The 18,561-nt window shown below is 49.3% G+C and overlaps 1 protein-coding gene across 1 annotated transcript in view; it reads left to right on the top strand.

Moving 5' to 3' along the window:
• The window catches only part of lin9 (lin-9 DREAM MuvB core complex component), a 119,340-nt gene that overhangs the window by 75,492 nt on the left and 25,287 nt on the right, over positions 1-18,561 (top strand). The window lies entirely within an intron of this gene.

Raw genomic sequence — 18,561 nt, 5'->3', positions numbered from 1 at the left:
GTGAACCAGGGAGCCAAGTGTTAAGACCTGTTGTATAGTGTTATGTGCCTGTTACTTAACTACTGGAAGCCTCCAGTGTATGCCCCGAGCCACTATATTGGCGATGAGGTAAACATTTTCGATCACAGCCGACGGTCCTCATGAGTCGAGGGAGGAAAGGAGGAATAGGTGAGAAAGTAGGGAAGCTCCAGCAAGAGTCTGAATTATTTAAACAGTGAGTGGAAATGCCTATCATTGGGGAAACTAGACCCATTTGACCAAGAGGTTGAGGATTAGAATCAGTATATCGAACCGCGAACAAGGTCACAGGCGAAGACAAGCAGAGGGTGAGATTTCTGACAGGTTGTGGGCCCCGAACTTATAATTTGATTCGGAACCTTGCGTCCCTGGAGGCACCCGACTCGGAAGACCTTTCACCAGATCGTGAAATTGTTTCAAGAACAACCCAAGGCCCTTGATTATCTTCCAATGTTATAGATACATACCTAGACACAAGACGATAGGAGCAGGAGGAGGCCTTTTGGCCCTTCGACCCTGCTCCACCATTCATCACGATCATGGCTGATCATCCAACTCAATAGCGTAATCCTGCTTTCTCCCTTTGATCCCATTCTCCCCAAGTGCTATATCTAGCCGCCTCTTGAATATGTTCAATGTTTTAGCATCAACTATTTCCTGTGGTAATGAATTCCACAGGCTCACCATTCTTTGTGTGAAGAAATGTCTCCCCATCTCTTTCCGAAATGGTTTACCCTGAATCCTCAGACTGTGACCCATGTTCTGGACACACCCATCATTGGTAGCATCTACCCTGTCTAGTCCTGTTAGAATTTTATAAGTCTCTATGCGATCCACCCTCATTCTTCTGAACTCCAGCGAGAACAATCCCAACCTAGTCATTCCCTCCTCGTATGGCAGTCCCGCCATCCCAGGAATCAGTCTGGTAAACCTTCGCTGCACTCCCTCGAGAGCAAGAACATCCTTCCTCAGAGAAGGAGACCAAAACTGCACACACTACTCCAGGTGTGGTCTCACCAAGGCTCTGTATAATTACAGCAACACATCTCTGTTTCTATACTCAACCTCTCACAATGAAGGCCAACATACCATTAGCCTTCTTTACCGCCTGCTGCACCTGCATGCTTACCTACAGCAACTGGTGCACAAGGACACCCAGGTCCTGCTGCACACTCCCCTCTCCCAATTTACAACAGTTCAGGTAGTAATCTGCCTTCCTGTTTTTGCTTCCAAGGTGAAGAACCTCACACTTATCCAAGTTATACTGAATCTGCCATTGATGTGCCCACTTGCCCAACCTGTCCAAATCATGCTGTAGGATCCCTGCATCCTCGTCACAGTTCACCCTCCCACCCAACTTAGTATCATTTGCAAACTTTGAGATGTTACATTTTATTCCCTCATCCAAATCATTAATATATATTGTGAATATCTGGGGTCCCAGCATCGATCACTGTGGTACCCCACTAGTTACTGCCTGCCAATTTGAAAAGAACCCATTAATTCCTGCTCTTTGTTTCCTCTCTGCCAACTAGTTTTCTATTCACCTCAATACACCTCAATACACTTTCCCCAATCGCATGTGCTTTAATTTTGCACAATAATCTCTTATGCGTGACTTTGTCAAACGCCTTCTGAAAGTCCAAATATACCACATCGACTGGCTCCCCCTTGTCAACTGTACTGGTTGCATCTTCAAAGAATTCCGACAAATTTGTCAAGCGTGATTTCACCTTCATAAATCCATGCTGACTCTGACTGATCCTACCACTGCTTTCTAAATGTTCCTCTTTCTAAAAGTCCTTGATAATGGATTCAAAAATTCAAAAATGGAGAAACTAAGAGCTCAGTTTAAGGGTGCAGCAGGAGGATGTAACTGTTTCAAATGCTCCTCCTCCAATATGTGGGATATCAGGGAAACTTCCAGAGTCTCTGACCATGTGTGCAGGAAGTAGCTCCAGCTCCTGAATGACCACATTGCGTGACTGGGGCTGCGGATAGACTCACTATGGAGCATCCGTGAAGCTGAGGACATGGTGAATAGCACATTTAGCGAACTGGTCACACCACAAGCAGTAGCTGCACAGGCAGAAAAGTGTTGGGTGACTACTAGGAAGAGTAGTAGGTGTAGGCAAGTAGTGCAGGAGCCCCTGTGGTCACCCCCTCTCAAACAGCTAAACCATGTTGAATACTGTTGGGGGTTGGCCTCTCAGAAAAGCAGCAATGTTTGTGACACCACAGTTGGCTCTGCTGCACAGCAGGGGAGGAAAAAGACTAGGAGAGCTTTAGTGATCGAGGACTCGATTATAAAGGGAGCTGACAGGCATTTCTGTGGCCGCGAACGAGACTCCCGAATGGTATGTTGCCTGCCTGATACCAGGGCCAGGAATGTGTCCGAGCGGCTGCAGGGCAGTCTGAAGGGGGAGAGTGAGCAGCCAGTGGTTGTGGTACACGTCAGTACCAAGGGCATGGGTAGAAAAAGGGACAAGGTCCTGCAACAGGAATCAAGAGAGTTGGGTAGTAGATTAAAGAGCAGGACTTCTTCTAAAGTTGTAATCTCCAGATTACTTCCAGTGCCACGCACCACTGAATATAGGAATAGAAAGATAGGTAAGATGAATGTGTGGCTAAAGGCTAGAGGGAGAGCCTCAGATTTTTGGTAATTGAGACAGTTTCTGGGGTAGGTGGGACCTGTAGAAGTTGGACAGGTTGGACCTGAACCGGAATGGGTCCAATAGCCTTGTTGGGAGATTTTCTCATGCTGTTGGGGAGGTTTTAAACTAATTTGGCAGAGGGATGCGACACAGAATAGATGTGAGATGCAATCAAATATAGAAGGAAAACTCGATCAATCCAGCAGGCAGAGAAGACATGGGCATGGGAGGATTGGAAGGTTAAATTGCATCTATTTTAATGCAAGGAGCCTGTCTGGTAAGGGAGGGAGTGTTCATCAGCACGCGGCTATATGACACATGGTTGAAGGAAGGGTAGGACTGGCAACTCAACATTTCTCAAATAAGGATGAGGTGTTAGATGTTTGGAGGGCATAAAGATGCATAAATCCCCCAGGGCCTGATGATATGTATTCCAGGCTGCTATGGAAGGTAAGAGAGGAGGTTCCTGATGGAGATATTTAAATCTTTGCTGGCCACCGGTGAAGCGCCGGATGACTGGAGGATAGCTAAAGAAGAGCAGCAGGGATAAGCTAGGTAATTACAGTCCAGTTAGTCTAACGTCAGTGGTAGGGAAATTAAGGGACAGAATTAATCAACACTTGGAAAGGCAAGGATTGATCAGGGATAGTCAGCACGGATGTGTTGGTGGGAGATCCTATCTAAATAATTTAATTGAATTTTTTGAAAAGGTAATTAAATATATTGATGGTTAGCACTGCTGCCTCACGGCGCCGAGGCCCCAGGTTGGATCCCGGCTCTGGGTCACTGTCCGTGTGGAGTTTGCACATTCTCCCCGTGTTTACTTGGGTTTCACCCCCACAACCCAAAGATGTGGAGGGTAGGTGGATTGGTCACGCTAAATTGCTCCTTAATTGGAAAAAATGAATTGAGTACTCTTAAAAAAAAAAAAAAAAAAATTTTTAACTAAATATATTGATGAGGGTAACGCTGTCGATGTGGTTTACCTGGATTTCAGACAGGCCTTTGACAAGGTCCTACATGGAAGGCTGTTCCAAAAGATTAGAGCCCATGGGATCCAAGACAAGTTAGCAAATTTAATCCAAAATTGGGTGTTAATAGGAAGCAAAGGATAATGTTGGATGGTTGCTTTTGTGATTGGAAGCCTGGGATCAGTGGTGTGCCACAGGGATCGTTGCTGGGACCCTTGCTATGTAAGGATTCAGAGCAGGGGAAATTAGGAGCAAGAGAAAAAGACAGAAAGGAGAATAAGAAAAGTGATAGGCAAATAAATCAAAGGCCTGCATCAGATAATAACACAAAAAATAGTAGGGAAGGGACAAAGAACTTTAAAAGGACTAGCCTTAACGTTTTGTACCTGAACGCGCGGAGCACTCAAAATAAAATGGATGAAATAGTTGCGCAGATAGATGTAAAAGGATATGATATAGTTGTATTATGGAGACATGGCACCAAGGTGACCAAGGATGGGAACTAAACATGGGGCTATGTAGTTTTTAGGAAGGACAGACAGAAAGGAAAAGGTGGCGGAGTTGCATTTTTGATTAAAACGATATTGATCGAATATTGAGGAAAGATATTTGTACAGATCAATATTGAGGAAAGATATTCGTACAGATGATGTGGCATCTGTATGGCTCAAGTTAAGAAACACCAAGGGACATAAAACATTTGTAGGGGTGGTATACAGACCATCAAACTGTAGTGGTAATGTTGGGAATAACATTAGACAAGAAATCAGAGATGCATAGAATTTACAATGCAGAAGGAGGCCATTCGGCCCATCGAGTCCACACCGGCCCTGGAAAGAGCACCCCACTCAAGCCCACGCCTCCACCCCATGCCCATTGTTGCTAACTTTTGGTTGGCTCTTAAATGTTGCCCGTTGTATCTTTACTTAATTTGCTCTGTTTCTATAACCTTTGCTCTTGAGTCGCCAGGTATCTTTATGATACCGCCACGAGGTCCAAGTTCAAGTACTGATCAATAACTCAATACACCAGTTAGTAAGTTTCAAATCAAAACACATTTATTATACACAGTCAATCACTACTCATGCATAAAACTCTACTTACTAGACTATCTCTAACACTATAGGCCTATACTTAGCTTTGGACTGGCCCACCAGGTCAGGGGAACAAATGGCCTTTTGTTCGGGTTCTGACTCTGCAGGCTTCAAAGGTGGTACGGACTAGTAGCTAGGAGCGCCTATCTCGTAGCGTGCGTTGGCTGGAGACTTACTTGGTTGATGCGGCAGCTTAGACAGTTCACTGTCAAGGGTTGGTTCGAGCTGCTGAGTGACCCTGCCAAGAAGGACGAATTGAACTTGGGGACTCTATTTTATAGTCCCCAGGGGCTTCCCTCCCCTTTGGGCGGACCCCGTACCTGGTTCCAAGTGATTGGACTACGTTCCGATCACTTGGATCGATTTCTCCAATACTGGAGCTGTTCCCTGATCGCTTGGCGGTCCCTAGGTGTCCGTTGGCCTTCCTTTGTCTTGGTTCCTGCTGGTGCCGAGGAGTCTGGCTTGACCTCGTTTTACTAAATGTTTCCAATTGTTCCTGGGGATCGCTCATTAATATGCAGATGGTTCAGTGCTGTCTGGGTTTCTGCAAAGTCTAATACACAGGAAATTTTGCACCTTTGTGGGTGAGTGACCAGAATATGATAGAATTCTTTATCAAGGTGAATGCGAGGTAATTGATTCTGAGACCAGAGTCCTGAACCTCAATAAAGGCAACTATGATGGTATGAGGCATGAGCTGGCAATAACGGACTGGAAAACATTACTGAACGGAAGGACAGCGGACAGGCATTCGAGCAACGATTAGGTGAATTCCAAAAGTTATTTATTCCTATTTGGCGTAAGAGTAGAAAGGGAATTGTGGCCAAAGCATGGCTTACAAGGGAAATTAGAGATAGTATTAGATTCAAAGAAGAGGCATACAAACTAGCAAGAAAGCGCAATAGACCTGCGGTTTAGTAGTTTAAAATTCAGCGAAGGTGTGGGAGCAGAGGGGGCATCGGTATGGTCCCCAATCTGCGATAATCACCCGTTTGCCCCGGGAAGGGTGGATGGGGGGGTCCGAACTTGGCAGGGATTGAGAGGACCTGTTTATAGAAGGAAGCTTTCCGAGTATGAGGGCGCTGGAGGAGAACTTTGCATTGGTGGGGGAAATGATATTTACAGGTGTGGGACTTTCTGCGGAGGCAGGTGCCAACTTTCCCACTCCTGCCGCTAAGGGGGATTCAGGATAGGGTGGTTTCTAGAGGATGGAAGGGAGAGGAGAGCATCTCGGACATATATAAAGAGCTTATAGGTTCGGAGGAGACTCAGACCGAGGAGCTGAAGCAAAAATGGGAGGAGGAGCTGGGGGGAAAGATAGAGAAGGGCCTCTGGGCGGACGCGTTGGGGAGGGTCAACGCGACAGCAACATGTGCCAGGCTCAGCCTGATCCAGTTTAATGAAATGAAAATCGCTTATTGTCACAAGTAGGCTTCAAATGAAGTTACTGTGAAAAGCCCCTAGTCGCCACATTCCGGCGCCTGTTCGGGGAGGCTGGTACGGGAATTGAACCGTGCTGCTGGCCTGCCTTGTCTGCTTTAAAAGCCAGTGATTTAGCCCAGTGGTCATTCACCTGGCTCACATGACAGTGTGAAGTGTGCGGGTTGGGGCCAGCGAACCATGTCCATATGTTCTGGGCATGTCCAAAACTATGGGCATTTTGGCAGGGGTTTGCAGACGCCATGTCCACGGTGTTAAATATGAGGGTGGGAAGGAGTTCACAGGTGGCGATTTTTGGGGTGTTGCAGGATCCGGGAATCCAGGAGGAGAAAGAGGCAGATGTTCTGGCCTTTGCTTCCCTGGTAGCCCTGATGCGCATATTACTAGCATGGAGGGACTCAAAGTCCGCGAAATCAGAGACCTGGCTTTCGGACATGGCTGGCTTCCTCTGCCTGGAGAAAATTAAATTCGCCATGAGAGGGTCCCTGTTAGGGTTCGCCCGGAGGTGGCAACCATTCGTCGACTTGGTCGCAGAGAATTCATCGTCAGCGGGGAGGTAGGTTCGCATAGATTAGCGGGGTAAACAATGGTAGGACCTGTGGGAGTGGGAGGCTGTATTTGCACTATGTTAATATTTTCCTTGTTATGTACATTGTTGATTTTGTTGCTGTTACAATGCCAAAGAAATACCTCAAAATGTTTTATTAAAAGAAAAATTCAGCAAAGGCAGACCAAGGGATTGATTAAGAAGGTGAAAATACAATTTGAAAGTAACCTAGCAGGGAACATAAAAACGGACTATAAAAGTTTCTATAGGTATGTAAAGAAAAAAAGATTGATTAAAAGTAATGTAAACCCCTTACAGTCAGAAATGGGAAGTCATATCAGGGAATAAAGAAATGGCAGAGGAACTAAATTTGTTCTTTGCTTCTGTCTTCACAAAGGAAGACATGAATAATGTACCGGAAGTTGTGAGAAACACTAGTTTTAGTGAGGAGCTGAAAGAAATTAGTATTAGTGAAGAAATGTTTTGTGGGAAATGAATGGGATTGAAGGCGGACAAATCTCCAGGGCCTGACAATCTTCAGCCCAGAGTACTTGAGGAAGTGGCCCTAGAAATAATAGATCCATTGGTGGTCATGTTCCAAAATTCTTTGGACTCTGGAATGGTTCCTATAGATTGGAGGGTAGCGAATGTAACCCTATTCAAAAAGGGAGGGCGAGAGAAAACAGGGAACTACAGACCAGTGAGCCTAATGTCGATAGTAGGAACGTTACTGGAGTCCATTATCTTTTTTTTCAGAAAACATTTTATTGAGGCATTTATAATTTATTTATTTTTAATAATTTTTATTGAAGGTTTTCATAAAATATCAATAACAAAATGAGAAAGAAAAAAGAACCCAACAGGGTTAAGTACAAAACACAATCTAAAAAAGCAACCCCCCAAACCCCTCCCCCCGTGCCTAAATAATAAATTAACATTAACACCCTGACTTAAGACAACGCCCCCTCAGACCCTTCCAGCGTAAATAACATAAACAAAAATAAAGTAAACCTCCCCACCCCCCGAACTGCTGCTGCCAATGACCAATGTCTATCGTTCTGCCAGGAAGTCTAAGAACGGTTGCCACCGCCTAAAGAACCCTTGTACCGACCCCCTCAAGGCGAATTTCACCCTCTCCAATGTAATGAACCCTGCCATATCGCTGATCCAGGATTCCACGCTTGGGGGCCTCGTATCTTTCCACTGAAGGAGTGTCCTTCGCCGGGCTACCAGGGACGCAAAGGCCAGAATTCCAGCCTCTTTCGCCTACTGCACTCCCGGCTCCTCTGCCACCCCAAATATTGCGAGCCCCCAGCCCGGTTTGACCCTGGATCCTACCACCCTCCCTAGGGCATCTGCCCACATCCCCTCTTCGATCTCCTCTCCCACTTACCTTTCAACTCCACCACCGAGGCCTCCTCCTCCTCCTGCATCACCTGGTAAGTTTCCGAGATCTTCCCCACTTCCCCCCCCCCCCCCCCCCGAGAGCACCCTGTCCTGTACTGTGTGTGGCAGTAGCCGTGGGAATTCCACCACCTGCCGTCTGGCAAACGCCCTTACCTGTAAGTACCTGAAGGTGTTCCCCGGGGGGAGCCCATACTTCTCCTCCAGCTCACCCAAGCTCGCGAACTTCCCGTCCACAAACAGGTCCCCCAACCTTCGTATTCCTGCCCTGTGCCACCCCGAAAACCCTCCACCTGTTCTTCCTGGGGCGAACCGGTGGTTTCCCCGTAATGGGGTCCACGCCGAGGCCCTAACTTCCCCCCTATGCTGCCTCCACTGCCCCCAAATTTTGAGGGCCGCCACCACCACCGGGCTCGTGGTATACCTCCTTGGAGGGAGCGGCAGCGGCGCCGTTGCCAGCGCCCCCAGACTCGTACCCACACGGGACGCCGTATCCAGCCTCTTCCATGCAGCCCCCTCCATCACCCACTTGCGCACCATTGTCGTATTGGTGGCCCAGTAGTACCCACAGAGGTTGGGCAGTGCCAGCCCCCCCCTATCTCTACTCCGCTCCAGGAACACCCTTCTCACCCTTGGAGTCCCTCGCGCCCACACAAACCCCATTATACTCCTGTTAACCCGCCTGAAAAAAGCCTTTGGGATAGAACATAGAAAATACAGCACAGAACAGGCCCTTCGGCCCACGATGTTGTGCCGAACCTTTGTCCTAGATTAATCATAGATTATCATTGAATTTACAGTGCAGAAGGAGGCCATTCGGCCCTTTGAGTCTGCACCGGCTCTTGGAAAGAGCACCCTACCCAAACTCAACACCTCCACCCAACACCCAGGGCAATTTGGACATTAAGGGCAATTTATCATTGGCCAATTCACCTAACCTGCACATCTTTGGACTGTGGGAGGAAACCGGAGCACCCGGAGGAAACCCACGCAGACACGGGGAGGACGTGCAGACTCCGCACAGACAGTGACCCAAGCCGGAATCGAACCTGGGACCCTGGAGCTGTGAAGCAATTGTGCTATCCACAATGCTACCGTGCTGCCCTTAAGAACAAATAAATCTACACTATATCATTTTACCTTAATCCATGTATCTATCCAATAGCTGCTTGAAGGTCCCTAATGTTTCCGACTCAACTACTTCCACAGGCAGTGCATTCCATGCCCCCACTACTCTCTGGGTAAAGAACCTACCTCTGATATCGCTCCTATATCTTCCACCTTTCACCTTAAATTTATGTCCCCTTGTAATGGTTTGTTCCACCCGGGGAAAAAGTCTCTGACTGTCTATCTATTCCCCTGATCATCTTATAAACCTCTATCAAGTCGCCCCTCATCCTTCTCCGTTCTAATAAGAAAAGGCCTAGCTTAACCTTTCCTCGTAAGACCTACTCTCCATTCCAGGTAACATCCTGGTAAATCTTCTTTGCACCTTTTCCAAAGCTTCCACATCCTTCCTAAAATGAGGCGACCAGAACTACACAGTACTCCAAATGTGGCCTTACCAAAGTTTTGTACAGCTGCATCATCACCTCATGGCTCTTAAATTCAATCCCTCTGTTAATGAACGCGCGCACACCATAGGCCTTCTTCACAGCTCTATCCACTTGAGTGGCAACTTTCAAAAATGTATGAACATAGACCCCAAGATCTCTCTGCTCCTCCACATTGCCAAGAACTCTACCGTTAACCCTGTATTCCGCATTCATATTTGTCCTTCCAAAATGGACAACCTCACACTTTTCAGGGTTAAACTCCATCTGCCACATCTCAGCCCAGCTCTGCATCCTATCTATGTCCCTTTGCAGCCAACAACAGCCCTCCTTACTATCCACAACTCCACCAATCTTCGTATCGTCTGCAAATTTACTGACCCACCCTTCAACTCCCTCATCCAAGTCATTAATGAAAATCACAAACAGTAGAGGACCCAGAACTGATCCCTGCGGTACGCCACTGGTAACTGGGATCCAGGCTGAATATTTGCCATCCACCACCACTCTCTGACTTCTATCGGTTAGCCAGTTTGTTATCCAACTGGCCAAATTTCCCACTATCCCATGCCTCCTTACTTTCTACATAAGCCTACCATGGGGAACCTTATCAAATGCCTTACTAAAATCCATGTACACTACATCCACTGCTTTACCTTCATCCACATGCTTGGTCACCTCCTCAAAGAATTCAATAAGACTTGTAAGGCAAGACATACCCCTCACAAATCCGTGCTGACTATCCCTAATCAAGCAGTGTCTTTCCAGATGCTCAGAAATCCTATCCTTCAGTACCCTTTCCATTACTTTGCCTACCACCGAAGTAAGACTAACTGGCCTGTAATTCCCAGGGTTATCCCTAGTCCCTTTTTTGAACAGGGGCACGACATTCGCCACTCTCCAATCCCCTGGTATCACCCCATTTGACAGTGAGGACGAAAAGATCATTGCCAACAGCTCTGCAATTTCATCTCTTGCTTCCCATAGAATCCTTGGATATATCCCGTCAGGCCCGGGGGACTTTTCCATCCTCAAGTTTTTCAAAATGCCCAACACATCTTCCTTCCTAACAAGTATTTCCTCGAGCTTACCAACCTGTTTCACACTGTCCTCTCCAACAATATCGCCCCTCTCATTTGTAAATACAGAAGAAAAGTACTCGTTCAAGACCTCTCCTATCTCTTCAGACTCAATACACAATTTCCCGCTACTGTCCTTGATCGGACCTACCCTCGCTCTAGTCATTCTCATATTTCTCACATATGTGTAAAAGGCCTTGGGGTTTTCCTTGATCCTACCCGCCAAAGATTGTTCATGCCCTCTCTTAGCTCTCCTAATCCCTTTCTTCAGTTCCCTCCTGGCTATCTTGTATCCCTCCAGCGCCCTGTCTGAACCTTGTTTCCTCAGCCTTACACAAGTCTTCTTTTTCCTCTTAACAAGACATTCAACCTCTCTTGTCAACCATGGTTCCCTCACTCGACCATCTCTTCCCTGCCTGACAGGGACATACATATCAAGGACACGTAGCACCTGTTCCTTGAACAAGTTCCACATTTCACTTGTGTCCTTCCCTGCCAGCCTATGTTCCCAACTTATGCACTTCAATTCTTGTCTGACAACATCGTATTTACCCTTCCCCCAATTGTAAACCTTGCCCTGTTGCACGTACCTATCCCTCTCCATTACTAAAGTGAAAGTCACAGAATTGTGGTCACTATCTCCAAAATGCTCCCCCACTAACAAATCTATCACTTGCCCTGGTTCATTACCAAGTACTAAATCCAATATTGCCCCTCCTCTGGTCGGACAATCTACATACTGTGTTAGAAAAGCTTCCTGGACACACTGCACAAACACCACCCCATCCAAACTATTTGATCTAAAGAGTTTCCACTCAATATTTGGGAAGTTAAAGTCGCCCATGACTACTACCCTATGACTTCTGCACCTTTCTAAAATCTGTTTCCCAATCTGTTCCTCCACATCTCTGCTACTATTGGGGGGCCTATAGAAAACTCCTAACAAGGTGACTGCTCCTTTCCTATTTCGGACTTCAACCCATACTACCTCAATAGGGTGATACTCCTCGAACTGCCTTTCTGCAGCTGTTATACTATCTCTAATTAATAATGCCACCCCCCCACCTCTTTTACCACCCTCCCTAATCTTATTGAAACATCTATAACCAGGGACCTCCAACAACCATTTTTGCCCCTCTTCTATCCAAGTTTCCGTGATGGCCACCACATCGTAGTCCCAAGTACCGATCCATGCCTTAAGTTCACCCACCTTATTCCTGATGCTTCTTGCGTTGAAGTATACACGCTTCAACCCATCTCCGTGCCTGCAAGTAGTCTCCTTTGTCAGTGTTCCCTTCCCCACTGCCTCATTACACGCTTTGGCGTCCTGAATATCGGCTACCTTAGTTGCTGGACTACAAATCCGGTTCCCATTCCCCTGCCAAATTAGTTTAAACCCTCCCGAAGAGTGCTAGAAAACCTCCCTCCCAGGATATTGGTGCCCCTCTGGTTCAGATGCAACCCATCCTGCTTGTACAGGTCCCACCTTCCCCAGAATGCGCTCCAATTATCCAAATACCTGAAGCCCTCCCTCCTACACCATTCCTGCAGCCACGTGTTCAACTGCACTCTCTCCCTATTCCTAGCCTCGCTATCACGTGGCACCGGCAACAAACCAGAGATGACAACTCTGTCTGTCCTGGCTTTTAACTTCCAGCCTAACTCCCTAAACTTGTTTATTACCTCCACACCCCTTTTCCTACCTATGTCGTTGGTACCAATGTGCACCATGACTTCTGGCTGCTCACCCTACCCCTTAAGGATCCTGAAGACACGATCCGAGACATCCCTGGCCCTGGCACCCGGGAGGCAACATACCTTCCGGGAGTCTCGCTCGCGACCACAGAATCTCCTATCTATTCCCCTAACCATTGAATCTCCTACAACTATTGTTTTTCTATTCACCCCCCTTCCCTTCTGAGCCCCAGAGCCAGACTCAGTGCCAGAGACCTGGCCGCTAGGGCCTTCCCCCGGTAGGTCATCCCCCCCAACAGCATCCAAAACGGTATACTTGTTTTGAAGGGGAACGGCCACGAGGGATCCCTGCACTGTCTGCCTGTTTGTTTTTTTCCCCCTGACTGTAACCCAGCTATTCTTGTCCTGTACCTTGGGTGTGCTTACCTCCCTGTAACTCTTCTCAATCACTCCCTCTGCCTCCCGGATGATCCAAAGTTCATCCAGCTTCAGCTCCAGTTCCCTAACACGGTCTTTGAGGAGCTGAAGTTGGGTGCACTTCCCACAGGTATAGTCAGCGGGGACACCAGTGGTATCCCTCACCACCCACATCCTACAGGAGGAGCATGCAACTGGCCTAGCCTCTATCCCCTCTTACCTTACAGAATATAGCTGCCGTGTGGACTAACTAGATCTCCGCCCTCCGACTCTGCTCCCAGTCAGCTACACTTTCTGTAAACTCCTGGCTCTCTTCGCACTCTTTGCAGAAATGTCGGAAACAAAATGAAAGGAGCACCTTACTCCCTCCTCACCTAACTCCCTCGGTCACCAAACTCTTACTATAGCACGCAAAAAGCACCAAATTCATAAACACGGGGAGGCACTGGAACAGGAACAAAAGCCTTGGGAGCACCGTCATTTTGATTGACTGCACCCTACTCGCCAGGGACAGTGGCAACACGTCCCACCTCTTGAACTCCTCCTCCATTTGCTCCACCAGCCTTGTAAAGTTAAGCCTATGCAGGGCCCCCCAGCTCCTGGCCACCGGGACCCCCAAATATCTGAAGCTTCTCTCCGCCCTTTTTAGTGGGAGCTCGCCAATCCCCCTCTCCTGGTCCCCTAGCTGAACTACGAACAGCTCGCTCGTCCCCATATTGAGCTTGTACCCCGAAAAGTCCCCGAATTCCCTAAGGATCCTCATTACCTCTGGCATTCCTCCCACCGGGTCCGCCACATACAGCAGCAGGTCGTCCGCATAAAGCGACACCCTATGCTCCTCCCCACCCCGCACCAACCCCCTCCAGTTCCTCGACTCTCTCAGTGCCATAGCCAGGGGTTCAATCGCCAGGGCAAAGAGCAGGGGAGACAGGGGACACCCCTGTCTCGTCCCTCGGTGCAACTGAAAGTACTCGGACCTCCTCCTATTTGTGGCCACACTCGCCATCGGGACCTCATACAACAGCCTAACCCACCTGACAAACCCCTCCCCAAACCTGAACCTCTTCAGCACCTCCCACAGGTACCCCCACTCTACCCTATCGAAGGCTTTCTCAGCGTCCATCGCCACCACTATCTCCGCCTCCCCCTCCCTCGCCGGCATCATGATAACGTTCAAAAGCCTCCGCACATTCGCCTTCAACTGTCTCCCCTTCACAAACCCCGTCTGGTCTTCATGGATGATCTGCGGCACACAATCCTCAATCCTCGTGGTTAAGACCTTCGCCAGCACCTTGGCATCTACATTTAGCAAGGAAATCGGTCTGTAGGACCCACATTGCAGGGGATCCTTGTCCCGCTTCAGGATCAAGGAGATCAGTGCCCGGGACATCGTCGGGGGTAAAGCCCCCCGTCCCTTGCCTCATTGAAGGTCCTAACTAACAGCGGGCCCAACAGGTCCATATATTTTTTATAGAACTCGACTGGGAAACCGTCTGGCCCCGGTGCCTTCCCCGCCTCCATGCTTCCTAGCCCTTTGATCAGTTCCTCCAGCCCAATCGGGGCCCCCAGTCCCGCCACCAGTCCCTCTTCCACCTTTGGAAACCTCAATTGGTCCAGGAAACGGTCCATCTCTCCCTCCTCCCGTGGGAGCTCGGATCGGTACAATTCCTCGCAGAAGTCCCTGAAGACCCCATTGATGCCAACCCCACTTCGCACCACGCTCCCTCCCCTGTCCTTAACTCCCCCGATCTCCCTAGCTGCGTCCCGCTTCCGAAGCTGATGCGCCAGCATCCGGCTTGCCTTTTCCCCATACTCGTAGACCGCCCCCTGGGCCTTCCTCCACTGCACCTCCACCTTCCTGGTGGTCACCAGGTCGAATTCGGCCTGGAGGCCGCGCCTCTTCCTCAACAATCCTTCCTCAGGTTCTTCCGCATACCTCCTGTCGACCCTCACCATCTCCCCCACAAGCCTCTCCCTCTACCCCCGCTCCCTCCGCTCCTTGAGGGCCCTGATGGAGATCAGCTCTCCCCTCACCACCGCCTTCAGTGCCTCCCATACCATCCCCACTCGGACCTCCCCGTTGTCGTTGGCCTCCAAGTACCTCTCTATACTTCCTCGGACCCGCTCGCTCACCTCCTCGCCCGCCAACAGCCCCACCTCCAAGCGCCACAGCGGGCGCTGGTCCCTCCCCTCCCCCATCTCCAAGTCCACCCAATGCGGGGCGTGGTCCAAAATGGCTATTGCCGAATACTCAGTATCCTCTACTCTCGCTATCAGCGCCCTACTCAAAATGAAAAAGTCGATTCGCGAATAAGCCTTATGGACATGTGAGAAGAATGAAAATTCCCTAACCCCCGGCCTTGCAAATCTCCAAGGGTCCACCCCTCCCATTTGGTCCATGAATCCCCTCAACACTCTCGCTGCCGCCGGCTTCCTACCCGTCCTAGACCTGGAGCGATCCAGTGCAGGATCCAACACCGTGTTAAAGTCTCCCCCCATTATCAGGCCCCCCACTTCCAAGTCTGGGATCCGACCCAACATACGCCGCATAAAACCCGCATCGTCCCAGTTCGGAGCATACACATTGACCAGTACCACCCTCTCTCCCTGCAACTTACCACTTACCATTATGTACCTACCCCCACCCCCCCAGTCTTCGGCGTGGGGAAATAATCCCGCGCTCTCCACCTACCAGGCCCCGCCACCAACCAAAACAGTGCCCAACCCGCCCCATCCACCCTCCCCAACCCGAAAGAGAAAAACACAGAGAAAAAGAAACCCAAAACAATGCAGAGCCCCCCCCCCCCCCCCCCCGAACCAACAATAGGCATTACATATCCACCACAGTCCCCAATCGCCCATCCCGACCCTCAGTCTGTGTCCAGCTTCTCGGCCTGAACAAAGGCCCACGCCTCCTCCGGAGACTCAAAATAATGGTGCCGGTCCTTGTAGGTAACCCACAGTCGCAACGGCTGCAACATGCCAAACTTCACCCCCTTCCTGTGCAGCACCGCCTTCGCTCGATTGTACCCGGCCCTCCTCTTCGCCACCTCCGCACTCCAGTCCTGATATATCCGAACCTCCGCGTTCTCCCACCTGCTGCTCCTCTCCTTCTTGGCCCACCTGAGCACACACTCCCGATCGACGAACCAATGGAACTGCACCAGCACCGCCCGCGGAGACTCGTTAGCCTTGGGCCTCCTCGCCAACACTCTATGGGCCCCTTCCAGATCCAGGGGCCCCTGGAAGGACCCAGCTCCCATCAGCGAGTTTAACATGGTGACCACATAGGCCCCCACGTCCGGCCCCTCCAGCCCCTCCGGGAGGCCCAGAATCCGCAGATTTGTCCGCCTCGACCGATTCTCCATCTCCTCGAACCGCTCCTGCCATTTCTTGTGGAGCACCTCGTGCGCCTCCACCTTTACCGCCAGGCCTAAGATCTCGTCCTCATTGTCAGAGATCTTTTGTTGTGCCTCTCGGATCGCCACCCCCTGGGCCGTCTGTGTCTCCAGCAGCTTATCAATAGAAGCCTTCATCGGCTCTAGCAGGTCCGTTTTAATCTCTCTGAGGCAGCGCTGGATACCCTCCTGTTACTCCTCCGCCCACTGCCTCCACGCTGCCTGGTCTCCGCCCGCCGCCATTTTGTCCTTCTTCCCTCCCTTCTTCTTGTCCACCACCACCTTTTTTGTCGCCCTGCTCCTAGTTAAAGCCATATACTGACGGGGAGCTATTATTAACTCCTTCCCACACCGGGAAACGTCGAAAAAGTGCCCTTGGGGGCCAGAAAAGAGCCCAAAAGTCCGTTTTTGCGGGAGCCGCCGAATCTGCGACTTAGCTCCGCATAGCCGCAACCGGAAGTCTCGAGAGGGAATCCTTTTGGCAGTGTTCGCTTCACCAATCTGCCCCAAAATGTCTGTGGAAACTCCTGAAAAAGGTCTAATTGTCCGTTCCAGGCGGGAGCTGCCGAGTGCGCGACCTACTCCTCCATGGCTGCCACCGGAAGCCTCGTCCCCGCTTCTTAAGTGGCCTTGGTGAGATCATTTCACAGTTGTTCCCTCTGCTGTTAGAATTCAACTTTGATAAAGGCCCTCAGGTCAGTTTGCAGCTTTAAGCTTGCCCTTCCCCCGCCTGCATGCTGGAAGAGGCCCTGTTTATCCTGCAGCTCAAGCCAAATCTTTTACTGTTTCTGCCAGGTCTGGTAGCCAAAAGACATAACATTCCTGGGGGACACTGTCAGGGGAATGTTGCAGTCTTCCTGCCACACTGGGAAATATCAAAACAAATGCCGTGGGGGCCCTGTAAAAGAGCCCAAAAGTCAATTCCAAGCGGGAGCTACCGAATATGCGACCTAGCTCTGCATAGCCGCACCCGGAGGTCGGCATTTATAATTTTAACATATCAATATTCTAAATAGCAGAGCATTCCGACACGCGCAAAAACCTCACAGTAACACACCTAACTTCCCCCGCCCTAACTCTTAACTACCCATATATTAGATTCCATGCCCTTATTCTCCACTTCCATGCCTCCCCTTTCTCTCTACCCACCCCTTCTGCTGATGTGTCAGTTTCCCTTATCGAAGTCGATGAACGGCTGCCACCTCCGAGCGAACCCCTGTAATGAACCCCTTAAGGCGAACTTGAATTCTCTAGCCTGAGAAACCCTGCTATGTCACTGACCCACACCCCTGAGTTTGGAGCACCTGTCCTCCACCTCCTCAAAAAACCTACTCATCCAGGCCACAGTCGTATGAGCCCTGTGGACCACTTTGCACTAGATCAGGCTGAGCCTGGCACACAACGAGGATGCATTGACTCTTTTCAGGGCCTTCTCCCATAATCCGACTTCCAATCCCCCACAACCCCCTCACTTCCTCTTCACCTCCCCGATTGGGACCCCTTACCACTCTATCAATTCCTTATATATTTCCGAGACCCTCCCCTCACTGGAGTCCATTATCAAGGATTTTATAGCACAGCATTTGGAAAGCAGTGGTGTAATCAGACAAAGTCAGTGTGGATTTATAAAAGGGAAATCATGTTTGACAAATCTACTAGAATTCTTTGAAGATGTAACTACTAGAGTTGACCAGGGAGCACTGGTGGATGGCTTTTGACAAAAGTCTCACATAGTAGATTACTATGTAAAGTTAAAGCGCATGAGATTACGGGTAGTGTGTTGAGAAGCAGACAGGAAGCAAAAAGTTGGAATAAGTGGGTATTTTTCTGATTGACAGGCAGTGACTAGTTGGTTACAGCAGGGATCTGTGCTAGGACCCCAACTGTTCACATTATATATTAATGATTTGGACAAGGGAACTAAATGCTATATCCTAGAGTTCTAAAGGAGATAGCTAAAGAAATAGTGGAGGCGTTAGTTATGATCTTTCAAAAGTCACTGGAGTCAGGGAAAGTCCCAGAGGATTGGAAAATCGTTGTTGTAACCCCCCCCTGTTCAAGAAGGGAACAAGGAAAAAGATGGAAAATTATAGGCCAATTAGCCTAACCTCGGTTGTTGGCAAGATTCTAGAATCCATTGTTAAGGATGAGATTTCTAAATTCTTGGAAGTGCAGGGTCGGATTAGGACAAGTCAGCATGGATTTAGTAAGGGGAGGTCATGCCTGACAAACCTATTAGAGGTCTTTGAAGAGATAACAAATAGGTTAGACCAAGGAGTGCCAATGGATGT

The sequence above is a fragment of the Scyliorhinus torazame genome, chromosome 4 (assembly GCF_047496885.1).
Source record: "Scyliorhinus torazame isolate Kashiwa2021f chromosome 4, sScyTor2.1, whole genome shotgun sequence".
In the NCBI taxonomy this organism is placed as follows: Eukaryota; Metazoa; Chordata; class Chondrichthyes; order Carcharhiniformes; family Scyliorhinidae; genus Scyliorhinus; species Scyliorhinus torazame.
This window is presented reverse-complemented; position numbering and strand designations above follow the sequence as displayed.